General features: G+C 35.7%; 1 long non-coding RNA gene across 2 annotated transcripts in view; it reads left to right on the top strand.

Moving 5' to 3' along the window:
• LOC136842585 (uncharacterized) overlaps positions 1-23118 on the top strand; it is a 624527-nt gene that overhangs the window by 587712 nt on the left and 13697 nt on the right. The gene's annotated exons all lie outside the window — the stretch shown is intronic.

Genomic DNA, 23118 nt, shown 5'->3' with positions numbered 1-23118 from the left:
AATTTGTAGTAAGGGTATTTGAGAGTATTTGACCTGCAGGAGTATTCAGAGGAGAAAATCTGATTTACTCAAAATTTCAGGGCCTAATTTGGTTTCTTGAGACATACTATACCAGGCTCCCCATGTATCAGCAGAATTATTACCATTAGAAGATTATACTTACCGGCAAAATAACTGGAGGAAAGCAGTCTTAACAATAAATTAAGAGAAATAAAAGAAACTGTAGAGAAAATCTGATAATGTCACACTAAAGCCCAGGATCAAAAATTTCAGACATTTAATTTGGTTTCTTGCAGAAAATAACTTACTATAATCCAGGATATTCTTTCTCTCATGTCAGGACTTTTAGCTCTTCTGCACTAGGAGTTAATATTAACTCAGTGGTCTGGTTAACATTAAAAAAAAAAAAAATGTTGGCAGTCCTTTACAATTCCATTGCAAGATATCAGAAGATGCCATTATGAAGAGACCTTTTTAGTTGGCTGACCAAATGGAGAATATGAGGCCCTTGAAAGAGAGGGCTTACCTGATGGGGACTTGATCATAATAGTCTTTCTTGGTGGTCCATTCAGCCTCTCAGAGGAGGGAGACTTTTTTGGTGGCATAATTGTACATTTGTGGGGCAGGTGACAGAGATGTGGAATGGGTACATAATCTTTTATAATTTGCCATTTCATATTCCATATTTACCTGATTTACCTCTGCCACAAGAGATGCAGTAGGCCACAATCCCTCTTGTGGAAGTTTCCCTAAATCTGGGAGTGAGATTGTCTGGGATGCCTCTAAAGATGAGGCTAGGGAGGCTTCTGAAGAAGCCTGAAGTGCCCTAAAGAGGGGGTTTGAGTAGCTCCCACAGAGGAAGCTTCTGGAACTTAAACAGTTTCAAGCTCCGAATCAGGAAGCTGATTCTTTTGAGGGATGGAGCTCCTTTCCCTAGGATGAGGAGCTAGATTATTTATAGAAGGACGAGATTCCTTCTTTGGTAGTGGTTGTTTGCTAAGGGAACTGGACCACTTAGCTGATTATTTCTGTTTCACTAAGAACCATTACTATATTTAATTGTTCTAGCTGTGAGTTTCTCTTTGCCATCGAATCCCACACTTATGGGCTCTGCATGGGCGTTTGTTTTTAGGAACAAAGCTATATTTCTGTTTTCAGCTGTTTGTAAGATTTCACAATTCCTATCTCTAGGACTGGGTTCCATCTTACAGTTTAGACAGTTCAACAGTCTTGAACAATCACCATGCTTTGGGAGACAGCATGCACCACAGAGCTTAGGTCTTGTACATACTCGGGATGGTTGACCATAACCAAAACAGTTGAAACACTGAAGTGGCCGGGGCTTGAAAGGACGGATATTGATTATTTCTTTTTCAATTTCAATGAAATTTGGTAAGTCTTCATCGTACAATGTAAAAATAATCATGGAAGACCTAGGTACTTTAAATACTCTCCAAACGTTATTAGGACACATATCAAGGATTTCCTCCTCTGAAAATTCATATAAGTCCTAGTGGATATCATGGCTGTCTGTTCCACTGATTCAGCATGGATCAGAAAGCTGTTTTGTCCAAAGTGTGTAATTCTGGAATTATTGATGCCCACTGTCTGATGTTTCAAATACCTCCTGAATAGTATTATGTTACCCCACTTCTCTTGAACTGTTACTAAGCCATTTTGCTGGCTTGGGAGTTCTTGCTACTGAGTTTTTACTTATTTTGTTGTCATCAGGGTTTTTTTTTTTGGATAATATGCCTTCAGGTTAGAAGATGCCCCTTTTACTAATAAACACGAGATATTCTTTCTAGACTTCTTAAATTCAGAGAAGGCAACCAAAGCCTCTTTATAGTCTAAAAAGGTTATCCAAACCTGCCAGGACTGAAAAGTGTCTGCCAGTTTTATTCCAGTTTTATTAATAATTCCATATTTGCTAAATTCCTCATTTATTATTTCGTATCACACATCTAGTGGAAGAGACTCGACGAACAAGGTAGATTTATCTTCCTCAGGCTCAATACTTTGGCAAATAATTGGTTGCAGTGTTGCCACCAATTTATTTGCACTTTCAGCAGATTCCAAAGGAGATGCCTCATGTCTCAAAGTCGATTCAAGGTCATCAACATTTGGAGAATTTTAATTCTCCAAATGGGTGCAGAGGTCGTCATCTGTGCCAAAACAGTAACATCAGAGGGTCCAGGGGTACTCAAGTGTTTATTGCTACAACTCATAAAGATCGAATAGAGAAAAAAAAAAAACTTAAGTAAACTTGAAAACCTTAAAAAGATATCATCGGCCTTTCATGGAGTTTATTCTTCCACCAAAAGTACTAGTGAGAGCCGACTCCCAGATGTCCCCCATCTTACCCCATAGGGGATGGCACAACACGATTGGAGTGGCCCAAGTGTAAGCCAAATCCGCTTTCTAAGATCGTGGGTATTACAAAAATACAATCATCCCCACCCTAATCATATTATGGGCAAACCAGATAGAATGCCGAGAGTCCTATCCCTAGAACCAGACCTCCCTGGAATCCGTGGCCCATCCCTAAAGAATACTTCCGCTCTTGAGCTATCAATCTGATATCTCTCTGGTCCAAACATTATCAGGTAATTGATGATCCTACCACAGTTCCCACTATTTAGCTTCGGATATAAACCCATTCCCGGCGGTGAGAACTGTCCCTATTAATCAAGCCCAGTAAATTTTACTAAAAGTGGAAAATTCTACAAATTTAAACCAAATGAATATGTAAAAAATATATAGGACTCTTGGATTCGAACCCAGGAACAAATTCCTTGGGTTTAAGAGCCCCCCTTACCACGTCAAGGTGGTCCCAAGTCGAGGGGGGAATTAGAAATGCTGACCTCATATTTAGTTTGGTGAAGAAGGACTAAATTTAAATATTCATGTTTGCGCAGTAGCTGTATTGAAGCATTATGTTGTTTAGCTTCCTTCTATCATTATATCCTTATTCACCAGATTTCGTGTTGGGCAATAAAAAGTTATTCTTCATGTTTTGCTCAAAGATTATACTAAAGTATCTGTGTGAAAACTATTAATAATCACGCGAGTTTTAGCTTTTTCTGAGGTTCTCTTCGTCTGTAAAAAAAAAAAGATTGCATGGAAAGGAGCAAAACACTAAAAAATCGATAAACACAAAATATGAGAACAGTATAAGTTACTACAATCCGTCCGGTCTCTCGTCTGTGTGTATGCAGTTATTTCGGCGTGAGGCGACTTTGTGGTCAGTAGGGAACTGTTTTCATGGCTGGTCACGAGCTTTTCCTTAAGGTGTTAAAAAACAGATGGGCTGCTTTACAAATCAGGGATCGGTGAGGATGCCTTCATAGGAGAAGGCTTCGTGCCGAGAAAATTATGCATTTGATCTATAACGGCTCTTACAACAATTCTCCTTTTGCCGCAATTGATAGAGTGAGGAACCGGTTTGAGCGGTCGTGTTGTTAGTTTTGACGTTAAAACTTGCTTACTAATGTGCCATTTACAGATGTTTTACCAGTTTTAGCAAAACAGACATTCAGGGGTTTACATAAGATATCCTCACCCATGAAGCTGCTTCTTCAACTGATTAAAAGTATGGAGGTCTTTGAAACCGAATTGTTAATACTCTTATTATTTACCGTCCAGTTTTATAGATTCCTTATGTCGAGAATATTTTACACATCCTTCCACATAATGATGAGCCCTTTCATATATTCTGTTTATATTTTGTATATGTGGATATATATATATATATATATATATATATATATATATATATATATATATATACATACATACATACATACATACATATAAATTTCTGACTCACATCAGGATCGAACCCAGGTCTTTCAGTTGCCCTCAGGTTCCAACTTCTTTTATGACTTGTATGGCCTAGTGGGCAGCGCCCTTGCCTTTCAATTGAAAGACTTGGGTTCGATCCTGATGTGAGTCAGAAATTTATTTCTGTTCCAAACTTGATTGTGTGTTTATTATTTATATATATATATATATATATATATATATATATATATATATATATATATATATATATATATATATATATATATATATATATAAATATATATATATACATATATATATATATATATATATATATATATATATATATATATATATATATATATATATATATACATATGTGTCTGGTGTACAGTATATTTACATATATATATACACTCGTGTGTACATATATATATATATATATATATATATATATATATATATATATATATATATATATATATATATATATATATGATTCATAAGTGCTTCATTATCAGTGGGATCGAACCGCTGCTTGGTTCAGAAACAAGTATGTACAGTGACTTAGAACTGAGACATCAAAGTCACTTTACATTGTGAGTTGGATATTAAACAAAACTTAAGTCTAATATTAGTGAATATGAAAAATGGCACGGTGTATATAACTGTATGTATATATATATATATATATATATATATATATATATATATATATATATATATATATATATATATATATATATATATATATATATATATAAACAAACAGAATATTTGAAAGGGCTCATCATCATGTGGAAAGATATGCATAATATTCTCGACATAAGGAATCTATTAAACTAGACGGTGAATAATAAGAGTATTAACAATCGGTTTCAAAGACCTCCATACTTTTAATCAGTTGAAGAAGCAACTTCATGGGTGAAGATATAATATAGACATTTTTTTATCACACCGTGATTTATATACGATCATGAAGCTACAAATATCGTAATATCAAATCCACGCTACCGGGAATATCCCTGATGGGGAATTATCACCGAAGGGAATTTATAGTGATAAATGGACGGGCATCAGTCTCGATCCCACGACACACAGACGCGCATCCAGCGAATCCAGTCGACGCTAACCACTGAGCTATCAGAGAGGTAGTAATTAAAATAAGTTAACGCCGAGTCGACTGGATTCGCTGGAGCACTCGGCAGTGCCCGTCCATTTATCACTTATATATGATATATATATATATTTATATATACATATATATATATATATATATATATATATATATATATATATATATATATATATATATATATTATATACACCGTGGCATTTTTCATATTCACTAATATTAGACTTAAGTTTTGTTTAATATCCAACTCACGATGTAAAGTGACTTTGATGGCTCATTTCTAAGTCACTGTACATACTTGTTTCTGAACCAAGCAGCGGTTCGGATCCCACTGGTAACGAAGCACTTATGAATCATAATTCCCCTTGGGTATAAGTTATCCCCGAGATATAGCGTATTGTAGTGTATTGCTTAATAAACGATACTTGTGGCCTAATATTTGTGAATACATAAGCATACGCGCACACACACATTATATATACAGTATATATGTATGGATATGTATATATGTATATATATATATATATATATATATATATATATATATATATATATATATATATATATATATATATATATATATATATATGGAGAGAGATCTCAGAAAATTCGTATCACCCGTATTCATTACTAAGAGGACTTATTTTTGCAGTAGAAATAAAGCTCCTTGATATACAAAAATGCCTTATAGTACTTACTTCCAAAGGTTAACACATGAAAAATAAAGCAAAAGTAGCGCATAATCCACAAAACATAAACTTTATTTTCACCTTTAATAGCGCGTTAAGCATAGAATATGCAAAAGTTTTCTCAAGAATCCTGACTGAAATCCAGGCGTTTATAAAATTCCTTCTAAAGATTCCTCATAGGTTTTCGTGGGCGGAGACGGGGAAGTGGGAAGGGGATGGATGCCCAGTAAGATTAGCCGAGCACCAAAATGCATGCTGCATTAGTGCAGTGGTAGTGTAGTGGCGATCCTTTCCCATGGTCTGCTAAATCGAATTTCTTTTGATTATGGGAAAGTTGTCTGCCTAAGACTCAACATGCTAGCAAAGGGAAGACTGTCGAAGGAGCCCTCATTATGCAGTTGGGTACTTTTCTTGGCAAAAAAGCCGTCACTCCCGAAGACGTCGGCACCGACTGTACATTTGCACATTTATTTGTGGTCACCATCTTGGAAATTTTGGCCACAGTAATGATAACACTAAGATACCTACCAAGCAACATCCTACTCCTTATTACGGAAACACAGGCGTTCGAGAGACCACCGGATTGGATGTTTCAAGTATTATTTTATTTTCATCCCCCTTTTCGTGTGTTTATGTTTTAGTGTCCCATTTTACCTTTCCTTGCAGTAAATTCTTTACAGTTGAAAAGGACCTTAGAGAAAGCTGAAAGCTCCTGTGAAGTGTATCGTTTTCCAAATATATTTTTTGTATATACAGTAGATGTATTTGCCAACATTTAGAACTGTTGGAGAAACTATTTTAGTGTCGTAGTTTTTAAAAATTTTCTGTATCCCGTTTAAAGTAAGTAACAAATTTTGGGGCTCTAGATATCAAAATAATAAAGAGGGAATGAATTGAAGCTGCATTTTCAGAGTTGTCATCTTTATTTAAGTCCGTATTGCGCGCTACGCTTTCAAACCTGTTTTGATGACCTAAGTGGGGAATAAGTTTCTTTTAGTCTTCTTATGAATAAGGAATTTGTAAAGCACAGAAAAGTAAGCGAGATGAAGTACTTGCGTATTGTATATTTTTCCATACAGAGACGAGGCAGTGTCAGATTTTGTTAAATTTTAATGGAGGACATCCCCGTGCAGGTGCATCTGCTTGAAGCAACATTGCTGTAGCACTCATTACCTTGTGTGTCAACACCTTGAGCTTTCCTAATCCAAAGTTTGAAGAGTTTAAATAACAGAGCGTGTCAGTAGCGTTGCATAAAAGAATTCCTCCTGTCACCGTTTTATGATTTCCGTGTTTTACGGCCAACAGACGTTAAGCTAATAATGTTTTGTCGATTGAAAAATGAATCGAAGTTATATATTTGGGTTCGAATTTATGGTGTTATCTTGTAATTTTGGCTAAACGGATGAAACAGACGAATCAGATGAGAATAACCAGATCGTGTCTCATACTCTGTCGCCCATTTTGTGGCTCTGCCTTTTTGTCTTGTTTAGGCTAACTACGGGATGGTTTCTTTTCATCCTCTTATCAACTCGCTCTATTTAAGTTGTTGTCTTATGGGTACCTGTAATATGTGTGCAATCAAAATATAATGTAGCTTTCTCTCTCTCTCTCTCTCTCTCTCTCTCTCTCTCTCTCTCTCTCTCTCTCTCTCTCTCTCTCTCCCAGTCTTCAATTGACATGCAGTGATAAAGAGCATCTTTACTCTTGTACTATTAATTTTAGGTGTCTTAAGAAAACCATTCTGTTGGTTTGTTTTACATTTTCGTATCCTTACTATTATTTGAAGTCCCTTTAATTTGATATTTTCTAAATTTAACTCAAATTTACTCTGGTACAATTTCTCCCACTTGTGACCAGAGTATAGATATCTCTGTTTTTACCTATTGATAACATTTATGAAGAAATTTAGCATTTGCTCGTGAGTGATATCTTATGACGTAATTTAGATTCCCCTCGATCAGTGGATCCAAGCTAAAAGTTCATCGTTCCACTCGCGGGAAAACTTGCCGGTTTTGTATAGTGGAGTACTTTGAAAGGGTTTATCCTAGATTGCGAAATACCGGGTTGGTTTCCTCTTTTCCATGTTGCCAGGTATTTTTCCTCACACCTGTGTATCGTAGGCAACACTTTTAATCTTACCAGCTTCATGAACCAAGTTGGCTGGTGGGAGGAAGTTGGTTGATGATTTAAAGAGCTAATAATCCTACATCAACTACGCTTGTAAAGAAACTGAAAGGTAAAAATTATGCAAATATTTGTTTTATGCGAGTTATTTATGTAATTTATCGATCAAGCGTTAGGTTTGTGCACAGCATAATTCTTACAAGTTACCAGTGTTACACCCTGGTAATGTACCCAGTCTGCAAAACTACACCCCTTGCTTACACAGCTGTTCAGTTTCCTCGATGTAATTAAATGCAGAAACAAACTAACGGCACAAAAATAAGAACTTGCTATTTCTGTTCTTTTTCTATTTCTCGATCGTGTGCAGTCCCTCGAGCATTGTCGAGCTTGAGAGGAGGGAGGTCAGTTCAATACACGCACCAGCTTTTGACGAGAGCAGGTACAGAGCGAATAGGAGGCCCTGAGTTTCCTCCATATTGATTCAAATGAATATGTTTAGTACCTAAAGATATTCAGTGTAATCTTGGGATTAATCTAGCTTTGTAAGAAGTTACACAAACATTAACGTTATATGGACATTCACAAAAAAATGGATAGAGATGGAAATAAATTCTCATACAGTATATCCAATTCAAAATAAGAAAACAATTAAGTCGGTGCAATTACACATATACATTAATGAAACGAATTGATATAAACATATATCGTCATGTAAACAACTTGACATAGACCTATCATATTGTCAGCTTGCCCAATTTGCACTTCCCTTATTTATGTAAGTAAGTTACATGAAATTTTTATTTGCTTATCATGAAGAGTGCATTGGGTGTTCCATGATTAGTGAGCTTGCATTATTATTGTACTAATTCACGTTTACATAACACGATGGGTAGTTTCTGGTAACTTCAACGAACCTGATGCTGATCAAGGGTCATGAGGTTAATGTCCAGCAAAAGCAAGATTCGCGTTGTTTATAAGTAACGATTCTGTGCATCTGATAAGTTTGATGCTCTTACAGTATGTCGGGTACTGTTCGAAACTTAATTTTATTTATTAGTAAGTTTCATATATTCCTATAATTACATTAACGATGACATTAGCACCACATAGTTCAAATCTTGTTTAACCATTGCAGGATTGCTGTTCTCATTTTTGGATGCCAGTAGCAACCCTTGATCTTTAATATATAGCCAGAATTGCCCAACGTTGTTGTTTACCCAGCGTTGATTATCATCAGCTTCTGCCATGGTCTGTTATGTCTGTGACCATAGAGGCAATGAGTGCTCCTCAGTTTACAGTTTCTACATCCATATCCCAACATTGTACTGTGCCAGACGTCTTCCTGGTTGTTTCTCTGATGTTAATATCACTCGTAACTTCAGAATGGTTGAACTTGTACGGGCTGTGCGCCTTCAAGTGAATATCCTAATCCCCACTTCTACTACTATTACTACTACTACTACTGCTAATAATAATAATAATAATAATAATAATAATAATAATAATAATAATAATAATAATAATAAGATACAGTTGCAAGAAACATTATTAAAAATATCTGAGTGTTGTTTACCATAGTAAGTGATTTTTTGTTTGTTTTTGCAAAACAGGACCTGTGGTACAAGAATACTGGAAACCAACTCCATTCTTTAAGTGCAAATATTCACGTAACTGCTGCTGTTCATAGGTAACACGAAACTGTTTTTAATTCCAACATTATTTATATGGGTGTATAAAACAGTGGTAATTCGTGGTAAGCATGGCATTTTTATACTTTTGGCTAACTATATATGTCATTCTTCGAAAACCGAAACTCCCTTATATCTAAGTTCTTGGGACTAAGCTCAAGAAGACGTTTAAGATAAAAAGTCACTTTCTTACTTTGATCCATTACCGTACTTGCGTGTTTGCGTATGCTGTACATATGCTGTATTTTTTCTCTACATATTTCTCGTGGAGTTGCACCGGTTTATGACCTTCGTCCTTTTAAAATGCATTCTTTTGGAGGCTGAATACTGAGATTGAATCATATTCGCTATCATTTTTCAATCTCGCCTCTGAATGTAAGAGCTCTGACGTCGCATCTTGTTTAAGGTCCACTTATTTATCCATTCCTTTTATCTTGTTGTCGTTGTGACTTGGTTATTTAAAGGTTTTAAGTTGCTCGTCTCATCGGCGCTTTTAAACGAAAATTACTGCTCATGATTTGTGTGGGTTCTTTTGAACAGACGTGAGTTCATCTTTATCGAGACAAGTCCGTGTACGTTGAAAATTATTCTTTCCCTGTTGCCTACTCTTGACTTGGAGTGGTCTCTCGTCTCGATGAACAGTCTTATCGAGTAAATGACCATATATGCATTGACGCCTGCTCGTAAACAATCTATATTTTGGTGCCACCATCTATTATTGTCGGTTTATCGTACCCCGCCAGCACGAAAGCTAGTTGTTATTGCTTCGTGGAATGCAAACATTGATTAGGGTGATGGAAACGCGACGCTGCCGCTCAAATTGCGCGGTCTCCGTCCTCCTCCTCCTCCTCCTCAAGATTTTGGATGAGATGGAGTCTTTGTTACGGCTTCATTTGCAGACGTGAGAGCGACGGAAAAGAGGTTGTGGTGGTGTGGACGAATCATGTTTTTCGTCCGGGTTGTTACGTCTCTTCTCTTGGTAAGGAATCGTCATCGATTTCAGTAAACTCGGGTGTTCACGCTTTGTTCTGGGTAATTTAAGGTCATGTTTTAAATTTATTTACAGGTAATTCATGGGCACAGGACCACCGTGGGTGAGTGCTTTTGCGTGAGGTTGTAAGGGCAGGGTGGGTCTGTGGGCGCTATCCATTCTGAGCATTATTCAGCTTGAGAGAGGCTGGAAATTTTTGGACCTCTGCCGTTGGTCTCAATTTTCCGTCTTTCGAGTTTTTTCGATATTTATCCTTATTTTAATGTCATTCTTTTGATTTTGTAAGATAACTTTGCAGTGTGTATTGGGATTGCATGTTAAATTCCAATTTTACAGAGAATTTATCCACTGTCAACATAAAAGTAACACGAAAACTGATTTTGTGGTACGCTTCGTGGAGATAATGATATATATTGGTCCTTGTTCGATACGTGAATGGCTATTCAATATGAAACCTGGTAATAGTTGCATAGAAAGCTTACGACTTGCCAAGTGGATTCCAGTTTACAGAAGGTTCTCAGTCGGATTAGGGTTATGGGCTACGGGAACATACAAGTTTCATTTGCAAGTGAAAACAGCACTGAATTTGTTTTTACATGCCTGTAATTTCCTCGTTGATTTATTTGTAAATGCTTTTCTTCAACAATAAGCATTCTCTCTCTCTCTCTCTCTCTCTCTCTCTCTCTCTCTCTTCCTTATATGTGTCTTTGGCAATTAACCAGCGAATTGCATTTGTAAATACCGAAGGAGATTTTAGGAACTGTCTTATAGTAATTAGTATTCACCATTGTGTGTATGGTTCTCTCTCTCTCTCTCTCTCTCTCTCTCTCTCTCTCTCTCTCTCTCTCTCTCTCTCTCTCTCTCTTTTACAATCACTTACAATCACTTTTATAACTTTATTCTTACCACTTCCCTGTGAGAAAGTATATTTTATCTTTAAATAGCGAAATTATAAATGAATTTAAATTTTTCTCGGTTCTTTGCATTATCAGAAACCTGAGATACAGTTTGAAGTGTGAAATCATATCTTTCCATTCAGCTTGACTGACCTGACTGTAGTTCAAAAGTGTGTTACTTCATATGGGCCCTCCTTAGCAAGTAAATATTCAAACAGAATTTTTTAAGGGGGTGTCGGAAGCTTTTAAATTTTCGGGATATCCGGCGTAATTATGAAAGTGCCAGTTTCTCTTCTGATTGAAGCCTTCAGGGCCAGTTAGAAGTATGGATTTGTCTTTATTTTCAACCAGTTATACATCGTGACAGTCGTATCCCAGGTTCAGTTGACTGTGCAAAGGCTGCATTATCGACAGAAACTCATTAGTGACTGATTATAATTTTTTGTGTAACTGCAAATGCATTTTATCTTAACGGAATCTAACGGAATTTGAGTAGCTTTAAAAAGTGTTCACGTCTCAGTAAACTTAAGATCTGGGTGCTTTTCGAAGTCTAAATGCCTTTGTTAGAGTCCGTGGTCCCGTTTTAAATCTTCTCACATTTTCCTCACTGAAAAATGACGTGTCTTGAAAACTATGAATGCCTTTGTTTTAATCTTCGTGATGAGAAGTTAACAGTTGAGGGCTTGTTAGGGAACCTCGCTATATAAAGATTTATTTTTTTACGCTAGAACTAATGATCTCACTGACAGTATAACTGGCCATTTCTCGACAATCTAATGTCATTCAAAATAAAGGCCATCTTTCCAGAAAGGCCCCGTATGTTTCACAATATGGAAGCCTTTTTCTACATGGGGTAATGTAAAAGGTAAAATTTTCGTTCTCAAAGTAATCTCAGGTCGATTAAAGCCTGAGGCGCGTTGGAAAATATATTTTTTCTCGGGTGACATGAGGATGCAAACGGCCTTGTTTCACTGCTGTCAGTGGCCAGTGAGATTATACTGTTCTTTTGCAGTGAAACTGTCAACATATTCTCGATTAGCTTTCCGTGCAGTTGTAAATGTAAATGGCCGTTTCTGAGTGGCATCACGTAAGCGCCATTTATTTGGTGGAATTTAAGATCACTGTGTGTTATTGTGAATAAATAAGGTTCTGAAATATTTCGACTTGGATAGAAGCATCATTGTCTTACCTCTCACTCGTTAGCAAGGAGATATTATGTGCTGTTGGAAATATAACTAGTTTATATTCTCTCTCTCTCTCTCTCTCTCTCTCTCTCTCTCTCTCTCTCTCTCTCTCTCTCTCTCTCTCTCTCTCTCTCTCTCTCTGTGGTAAGTGTATCGATTAGCTGGGATTAATCGTGAAAAAAGCATTTCCTAGTTCTTTTAACAATGGAGACGCCGAATGCAATTATAAAAGATGACATATCCTATTTATTTGTTTGCATTGGGAAGGCAAATCTCATCTCTGCCTGAGAATATAAATTTTCCTTTTTGCTTCTCTTCCTTTCTTCTATGGGGACGTTGTGTGCAGTGTTGAGCATGAATGCGCTTTTCCATTTCGTTTTCCAAGGAAGGTTTTTTAATGGCAATTAAATTGTATACGTATTTTCCTTTCCAGTATCTCAGCTGCTGTTGGAAAGGCAAGTACTTTTTTCCCCTTGATTTTTTCCAGAGCTTTCCTTTAAGGTGAAACGTAACGTATTTCTCCTTTTTTAAAAAGAAAACTTCCCAGTTTTGTAAAAAGAAATCGTAATTGCAATTGGACGTTTGATCCATTTTTCTTTGTTTTTGTGGGAAGGAAGGAATCCCCCGCCACTGGACAAATAAGAGTATTTCTTTACATTTGTGCTTATATTCTTAACTGTTGAGGGTAAATTATCAGACCCTTGAAAGATTATTTTGCCCTTTCGGGTTTAACAGATTTCAGTTACGACTGAGAAGGTAAATTCTCTTAAATTTATTTAATTTGCAGTTAAAAATACAAACTATTATGCCTTGGCCTTAGATAGGGTGTTGGTTGATATATTTAGACTTTTTTAAAGAAATTTTTCTTTAGTCCTCCTTTAGTATTTCCGGACATACTCTCTCTCTCTCTCTCTCTCTCTCTCTCTCTCTCTCTCTCTCTCTCTCTCTCTCTCTCTCTCTCTCTCTCTCTCTCTCTTTCTCAAAACTTAGTGCGATTCATAATTAAAAGTGGCATTTTTAAGTAATTATAAAAAGTAAATTTTTCGAGGCTGATTAATTAGGACCCCTTCATTTTTTAATCGTTTCCCTTTGAAGCTTATGGTAAAAGTATTTTTCATTTATCAAGGGATGGCTTCATTAGAATTTTTAAATGCATTGTGTGATATTGATCGTGAAACTTGGGCTGTAGAAAAGAAAATAAGGTCAGTCAGTATTGCCTCATATGCTCCATGAAGATTCTTTCAGATGGTGTTGCACGAACAAATTTTAGTCCATCTTTTAGCTGCTTGTCCACAGACTTCATACTAAGTAGGGAATATTTGTGGAAGAACTGAATTCGTTCGTGTTCGTTATCCATGTTACCTCCGAAGATCGGTAACAGTTTACACAGAAGGAAAAGATGACCAATAACTTCCCTTAACTGATAGTAATACAAGGTAGATCGGCATGGTGGAAATGTGCATAATCCGTATTTTATGGCGTCATGCCACTGGATGAATCTATGTCACTTGAACATATGTTATTGTTTTCAAGATGATGAAATCATATCGTTTTCTTACCTGAGGTTAAAAAGCGCTGGATCGTCCAGATATGTATGACACTTCAGCTGTGCTACTCCCACTTCACCTGCTTCATGTACAGTATTTTCTCCTGGTCACAAGTGCGTGCAGCCATCGAGAGAGTAGTCAGTCGTACATCAAACATTAGCCGTCGACCATGACTCAGTGAAAATGATACCTTACCACGGGTTTATACAGTGCTTGTCCAGTGTGTTACTAATCGTAGTCTGTACTGTATAACCGTGTTACGTTTTTGTACGAATAAAATGCATATATTTGTTTCTGGAATCATGCTATTTATCGGTCCCAATACAGTATTACAAGTTAAAGTATGCATGGAGTGGAACCTTGTCTCTGAAAAACACCAGTGACGCAAACATAGGAGAATTAGCTGGTCTGATCCTCTCAGTTCAGCAGTAAATTAAACAATTGGAAAAAGAACGGAGACTAAGCAAAACAAACAGAACATGAGAAAATGGGGAGACAGAGAAAAATCGAGGGTGCAGGACGGAGGGAAGAAAGAAAAATGGATGTTGAGTTTATGAGATCACCAGATGGACTCCCTCATTTCATGTCTGATTGACATTTCAGTCAACGACCATTGTTGCGTACTTTATTACCAGCTTCATGCAATTTGACAAGGTTCACAATATTTGCAGAGCTATCTCGATTCCAGAGCATAAGCTTTCGTAAGTATGCTTTTGTATAATAAATTAAAGACAACTTACTAACTTGGTCAAGCTGCAAGCAATACCTGCATACTGTGAACTGACTTATAATAAAGCCACCAACGTCATGAAGGACCAGTTTCATCCTAGATGATTCAAAGTACGGGAAAGATTCAAACACTGATCAAGAGATGATTCGTAACCCCCAAATAAACAACCCAGTAGCCAGAAGCAGGAATTCATCTAGTCTCTGTTGAGTATGATTTTATGTTAGAGACCCCAAACAAGCCAAGTGTGTTTGCTTCTTTTGCTTATTAAATAAGGAAGCAATGTTCAAAATCTTATTCATAGTTTCTGAGGGCTAGCATGCCGTTTCAAAGAAAAATAGATTGTCTAGACAAGAGTTCAGCATTTTATCACATTGACAGAGGAGGTTATGAGTGACAGAGAAAAGAGGAATTTACTTAGCTACAGGGAGAACAGGATCTCACTTTGCTACAAGGAACCTAAAGAAAAGAAGACTTAACGTGCTGTGGCCAATGTAACCACCCTGTAAAAGGTTTGTTTTAAAGACAGCACCTGTCATTTTTGTAAAAAGGAAAATCTCTTATAGAAGGAGTGCTATAAATGGAAAACCGATGGGCTCCATGTATTACAGTAAGAGCCAAGAGAAATTGTCAACATTGTCAGTGATGATAATGAGATAATCAATAAATTTATATAAATGGAAGACATTTGAGGAAAGCAGCAGGGTCGCAAATGATTTCTGTTCTCCAGCGTTGTGGGGTAGTCCACGAGAACTGCAACCTGATCAAGCAAATCGACATTACCATTCTGGACGTATTCTTGAAAATTATGGCTAGGCAGTTTCTCGGGCTTTTGTTTATACTGCTGCCCTTAAAGGAGCTTTTCCTTCTGTAACGTCTGGACTGTAATACCGTTGTTAATCCTTTTATCTCTCAGAGCCGTAATTTTTTTCCTGAAATAGTACTGCTCTTCATAATAACTTTCAGCATAATTGGGCTAGCACATGTTCTCTCATTTGTAGGCTTCACTAGGCTATGCAATGTACAAGGATTAAACTCTCAGAAAATTCCCTGGGACTAAGATGGCTTTTAAACTGCATCACCAGTACGCTTATTGAATGCAGTTGAATTGTGAAACCAGAATAAGACTGCAGTCTCATTATGGATATGAAGGAGATTTCAGTTTTTACTAATTCATTCTTTATCTTTGTTCTAGTGAAATTTGGTTTGGATCTCATAATAACCATTAATTCCCTTAACAAGGATATATTGCCAATACTACTGTTTAATTTGGGTACTTTACCCCTGGCTCACACAATATTTTACTTAGTCTCACAAGGTGAAAAGCTATCAGTCAAAACCCTGTCTTTTTACTATACCTCCCTTGTATGTGCATCACGCTTTCCACACTAAAATACTTGAGTTATTATTATTCATAAGTGTAAATTCTTGTTAAACAAGCCCAAGGCTATATAAACTCACAGACCAAGTTCCACAGAAAAGAATGCCACTATGCAATAAAGGGAGAGAAATTGTGTAGAAACGTATATTCACATCAGCCAATAAAAATTGAAATTGAATATACATATTTAGTAGTACAAATAATTAGATTAAGGAAAGTGTGTTCAGTTAAACTGTTAAGCAAAAGAACCCAAACCAAAGATCTTGGAAGGTAGTTTAAGAATAGAACATTGATTTTGGGTCATCATCTACGAAAGATAATTGAATATGGGACGGACCCAAGTAACCCAGCATCCACAATTATTGGTACAGGTGCTCTAGTCAGTTAGGCAAAGCACAAGAGAGCATTGAACATACATTCTTATATTGCCAAACGAATTGTAAATATGACTTCCATTAGCTTATATAAGAAAAAAATTGTGAGCAATTATTATCATACATGATGTCAAACACTCGCAGCCCCGTTGGAATAGCTAGTTTCGATTCTTTCCAGAAGATGCGTGCATAGCACAGTCCCGTGACCAAAAGGCATCTTTTGTTATGTAGTGCTTTGATAGTAAGCATAGTTTTTGGAGTAGCTAGGGGAATAAAGTTCAGCATTGCAGGTCTATTCAGGAGCTGTTAGGTAGTCATTAGTGTACTCGATCTAGTTGTAACAAAGATTTCTGCCATATTGAGGCTAATGTCTGACAGCTTATTAACACCTCCGACCATGAGGCCATAGCAATGATATCTCAGTATTCCTACATGTTTCCAGTACTACAGTTGATAAACCAGAGGTCTCAGTCTTCCCAAGATCACACGTGTAAAAAACTTATTTACTTATAACAAGATGTTCATGAAAATATACTTTAGTGACATACCTAATCCCACAGGTTTGGGAAATGAAAATTTTCTTAATCGGCTCCTGAAGACGTTTCATTTGATGTAAGCATAACCATTTGAAAAGAAACAGTAACACGCTGAGATTTCAACATTCTATGAAGGATATTCATTTGACGTATAACTTAACTCTCTTTAAATAGTTGTATTTAAAAGAAAAATAACATATTGAGATTTCAACATTCTATTGTTGAACTAATCATTTCATCGTGCAGTAAGAACTTTGCTAAATTGATGCAGCTAAATAGGTGTACAGTACACCCTGACAACATTACAACTCTTAAACTGATACATGAAAATTAGCTTGATTATTTACTCCGCGTGCTAAGCTGGCATTTCATTTCATTATGCACAAAGAACATTATCCCTGGGTTCTCATCTCAGGAACAGATGATGCATATGGGTATTAGCAGAAGGTCTACTCTGTGATGGTACATTAACAGTTCAAAGGTCTGGTATAATAGGGAGGAACCTGCCTGGGACTTGCAGTTTTAAAATGTGATAGCCTTTGATAGAATCCTAAGACAAGACACTGGTATGGCCTGATAATGGTAAAATACTTAGGAACAGTACAGTTCAGTTTAGTATGAGCGCAACTAAAAAAAATTGCTGTTCATAACACAGGGCCGACATAAGCATGCTGTTCTCCTAAATTCCAGAAGGATGAGAAGGTTGTGCGAGAGAGAGAGAGAGAGAGACCTCAAGTATCCTTTACTCTAGGACCAGTTTCATAATTTCTCTGATCCATTCTCTCGTATTTGCTTTACGCGGTCGCTTGAATATTTTATGCTTTTTATCAAAGTACTTACAGCTGTTTTTGTACCTGAAATTTTAACCGGAAATAGTGTACCAGATTTGTACTAAGTTGTTTTATAAAGTTTTTCTTCATATATTATTTTTGCTTTAACGTTTTTTTCTCAGTTATATTTGCAAAATAAAAACAGAAATGTGTGTGAATCTTTGCAAAGTCTAACCCTTTGAAGGCAGCATCTTTAAAATTCTAATGTATTAGAACAAAAAATGTCTGAGAGCAAACTTTCTCAATAACTAATTGATATAATAAAGTTGATATAAATGTCAAAGAGTTCAGTATCTTATCCAGGTTATTCAGGTTATAAAGTATAATTTGTAACCTTAATACTTGAAATTTAAACTTAAGAATACAGTATCAAATATATCGGCCTCATAATTTAGTTTTTCTTGTCTTAATTTCTGTTTTCTTAATTAACTTTGGTTTTTTTTAGAGAAATGTAAGTTTCTGGTTCTTCACGAAATCCACCTCATCAAAGTCTGGAAACTGATATACATTTTCATAATATACAGACTGAGACCTTTCATTTGATATATTCCTAAACCTGTGCATTTTATGCTCCAGTGACTCCACCCAACATCACACAATCGGATGAAATGACATTTACAATACTTGTGCTTGAATCATTGAGACATTTTGGTAATACATAACATGACTCCCTTTTTGTAAATATTGCAGCTCAACATCTTAATGCTGACCTATTCATTTCATTAAATATTAAGACCTCTGCCGTTGTATTCACATTCCAAACTCTAAAATATAAAAAAAAAAACCATGGCAATGCTATCTTCTGCATTTTAAGGCAGATCTTATCATGCACCAAGAACCCTATCTTTGGGTGTTGCATCCCGGGTGTGATGAAAATATCGCTGTCAGAGAAACTGAACATGAAGTCCCAGACAAGGACATAGACTTTACTTTGTTTTTTGTCCAGATAAAAGGCTAATGTCCTATATCCTTCAAAATGATGAGGAAAAGTTACTTATATCAGTAACTTAAATTTCTGGAACTTGTTATGCCCCTATAATTGGACCAAGTTATGGCCAAGACAATCTTACCTTCGACTTGGTTCACCAAAATGATGCTATTCATTCCCAGTTTCTCAAAAAATTGGGAACGGAAAGTTGTGGTTGGCGGTGTTTATAGTAAGCCAAACCTATCATGTTTGGCATTTCACAACGTTGGTGTACTTAGTCTTTACCAGTGCCGTATATGCTGATCGTGAAAAATGCAAATGCAGTATGCAAATGATGCTGCTTTTGTTGTAGTTATTCGCTCTCTTCAAATGCCAGTTTGAAATATAGAACAAAGGAGGAAGCGTTATAAGCATTGGGGATGAGGCTAAACTTTAGCAAAACTAAAACCTAAACACGTTCGTTCAGAGATCATTTTAAGGTGATAATATGTACTTTTTGACACTTGGATCCACGGGCGATCTGGAATTTTGTTTCCAGATATTTTTGAAAAGATCCGTACCACTTAATGCACTCAAGAATTACTGTCATGTGAGTTTGTTTCTCTTCAACAAGCCGTAGCCCATTTGACTTTGTATTATATATTCCATGAAAAGGCAACAGCAACCATAACAGCAAAAAAAGGAAAATGGTTAACTGACGTGGAAACTTTTGATATTGTCATTTAACATTTATGGTTTTTTTTTTATTCTATTCGATTTGTGCATGTGACGTAGAAATTTGGATATGACATGAGACATTAAGACTTCTTAACATTATCCACGAAACAGTGAACAAGTTATTCGCTTTGCAAGTCATTCTAAAGTTGTAAAAAAGTATGCAAAATTAAAAAATATGCATAGTTGCCGTAAAGTATATATTTTATTAGAATGACCATAGTTTCAGAAGCACTGAAAACAAATCATCGTCACAGAAGAAAGTAAACAATACCAAACTGAGAAAATTGGGGATGTTTTTAAGAAGTGAAATGCGATTTCTCATGGTATATATATATATATATATATATATATATATATATATATATATATATATATATATATATATATATATATATATATATATATATGTATATATGTAAATGTATACATACTGTATATATATATATATATATATATATATATATATATATATATATATATATATATATATATATATATATATATATATAAATACTGTATATAAATATAATTTAAGCAAAATGGACTCAACCCTTCTAAAGGTAAGGCTGCTTTGCAGTAGATTTGTCAGTTTTTTATCATTTCGTATGAATGTGAATTTTTTCCAAAAGGCCTGAAAGATTGCAGAGAATAATTTGAAAAAGTTAAGATGTGAGTTAGTGCATACATGTAATGAAAAAATTTCTTTCAAATTGATTAACAGTATGCAAGTGTAGTACATCGTTGGTTGAAAGAAGTACTTACAAAAAAATTAACACTTGCTTAAAATATATCTTGAAAAGTTATTAATTTTTCTGGTGTTTTCGTCTTCATAACAAACTAGATATAGGACCTGTTTGTGAAGTTTTAATTTACACTGTAGTTTCATCATCGCCTCCAACATTGTGGGATGCAAAAGATGATAGGTGCTACTTCCACTTTTTCACTATCTTAAGTAGTGAATGGCTAAAAGTGCCACAGTACTTAATTATAACCTAATTTTCATAATTTAATCTTTCCGCCAGAAGATGTGGAGGCATACCTTTACGAAATGGCCTGTCTGCCCGAAGAGTAAATATATAACGTGCCTTGCGGAAATTTAACCTAACGACTGACCTAGGGGTTTTAAACATATTTGTGGTACGTAGCAGAAGCTATATAAAATCGGCGATGTTGATGCAACCTTCGCATTAAAAAAAGTGTACTATTTTTTTCACTAAGCTTACACCGTCTCCTGATCTGACTTTTTAATAGAAATGATAAATTGAAGATAAACACTAATCCTGCGCTTATAGATCTATTTAACTGAGGAGGCGGTATTAGAGTCACTAACAAACCAGACTGACTGACTGACTGAGTGCAGGATGTGTGTGTCTAACCTTTCGCCTGTGGGGCAGTGACCATGGATTCGAGACGGCATGCATTCTTTTAATCTTTGTGCTTTCACTAATTTACCAAGAAAGAAAGATACCCGAAGGGCTTTTCTTCCATTACATTCATTGCTCTCTCTCTTAAGTCATCCATCCGTCTTTTATTTCCATCTTTATCTCTAGACTTCCTTTTCTTTTACTCAAATTCGTATTCATTCCCATTGCTGCTTCTCATTTTGCACAACTTGTACCTGGTGGATTTCCCCGTCGCTGGATATATATGTCTTGCTGCTTCTCTTGATGACTGGTCGTCCTTTCCGGCTGAGGACGCTCAGGCACAACTTTATGACTCCCATTTGTGCCTTCAGATTAAACATCAAGTTTCGTGGATGAGGCATTATTCACATTCACACAAACACACTCGTTCACAAAAACACATACTCAGAGAGAGAGAGAGAGGGAGAGTTATGTCAAATGTGGATATGTAGTGCATTTATCTGGCTCCTTGCGTAAAGACAATTTGTAAACTGTCTTATACCAATTTTAATAAAAATACCATATATATATATATATATATATATATATATATATATATATATATATATATATATATATATATATATATATATATCATATATATTGTCACATACTTTTGAGTGAAATTTTTTATAGTCACGTATATGAAGCCACAAATATCCCTGGGGAATAACCGACACTCTAGGGGAATTAAACAACATCATATGAGCTTCATCCATGGCAGGATTCGAACCCATGCCTGCTTTAGAAACAACGACTGACAGTGACGAAGTACTTATCATTTATAATTCTCTTAGGTGGAATATTAGTGAAAATCAAAATATGTCACCCGTGGAAGTGACCAAAATTCATAATTAGCCAAGTGTTACAAACCTACCAATCAACTCTCATTGTGGAGATGGGTTGTTATGGATTCTAAGTATAGAACGTGAATTCGACAGGCATATGCACAGCAAAGTCGATGTCAGCTTATATCTCTCTTGATGGCTTTGTGATCTAAGGTACTGTCTTCTGTATCTAAAACATGCATCGGTTCTAATCCTGCCGCGGACGAAGCGCTTATCATTATAATTTCCCTTTGGTGTAAGTAATTCCCAAGGTATAGTGAATTGTATGTTAGATGATATTTGTAGCATAATATTTGTGATATATAATTATATAGTATTGTATTATATATATATATATATATATATATATATATATATATATATATATATATATATATATATATATATATATATATATACTGTATATATATATATATACTATATATATACATACATATATACTCGTATATTACATTGATATTATTTTTCATATATAAGCATGATGACCTTACTTATATTCAAAAGATTTTTTTTATCATTACTGAAAAGGAGTTGACATCAAGAACAGGTCTCGCACATGGAAAAGGTTAATACGTGATTCGATGGTACAGACGGAAAGAGAAGGTTTATTATTTTATCCAAGAACTCTGGTCAGATCGAAAAAAATATTTCGGTTTTGAGCACATGTTTATGAGTAGTATCTTATAGTCCCAAAGGTGGTAGATGGGGAGTACCCGTGGGAAATGCAACCCATCATGTTGATAATGGCTGCAAGCGCACACTCCTTTTCTGATGATGTATGATATGACTACAACACGTTATAACCAAGTGGATTACCCTTCTGCCTTTGTGATAAAAATGTTTTTGATAAGAAATTGAGTTGAAAACTTTACATCCCTCTGCCTTTGCATCCTGAATGGCCTATGTAATATGAATACTGCGACTTTAGAAGAGTATGTAATAGTGTCAGCTGGGCTCCTGTGGGCATCAGAAGAGTTAGAACCCAGACCTGCTTAGATAATAACTGTGATAAGTGGAGGCTAGTAATGAGTGGAGATTTGTGGTAGGCAAAGCACAGGAAAGACATGTGTGGCGGAATTTCACGGAGGCTCTTTACGATACTCGTCCTTTGATGAACATGATTTCATTAAATACTCTTAGTAATTGGTGTGTACTGACTTACTGAATACAGTGAACTATGTACAACGCATTATAAAACATGACTTTCTGCCAAATAAATTGCGCTTTTATGAGTAGAAGCTTATTTCTTTCGATGATAGGTTCGGTGCTTTTGTTAATTATTTTGTTTTGATTAAATAATTTTGATTTATATGCGTATTTTGTCTGCATTTAATTTT

The sequence above is a fragment of the Macrobrachium rosenbergii genome, chromosome 10 (genome assembly GCF_040412425.1).
Source record: "Macrobrachium rosenbergii isolate ZJJX-2024 chromosome 10, ASM4041242v1, whole genome shotgun sequence".
NCBI classification, from domain to species: Eukaryota; Metazoa; Arthropoda; class Malacostraca; order Decapoda; family Palaemonidae; genus Macrobrachium; species Macrobrachium rosenbergii.
The sequence above is the reverse complement of the archived record's forward strand: the minus strand, read 5'-3'. Positions and strand labels throughout refer to the sequence as shown.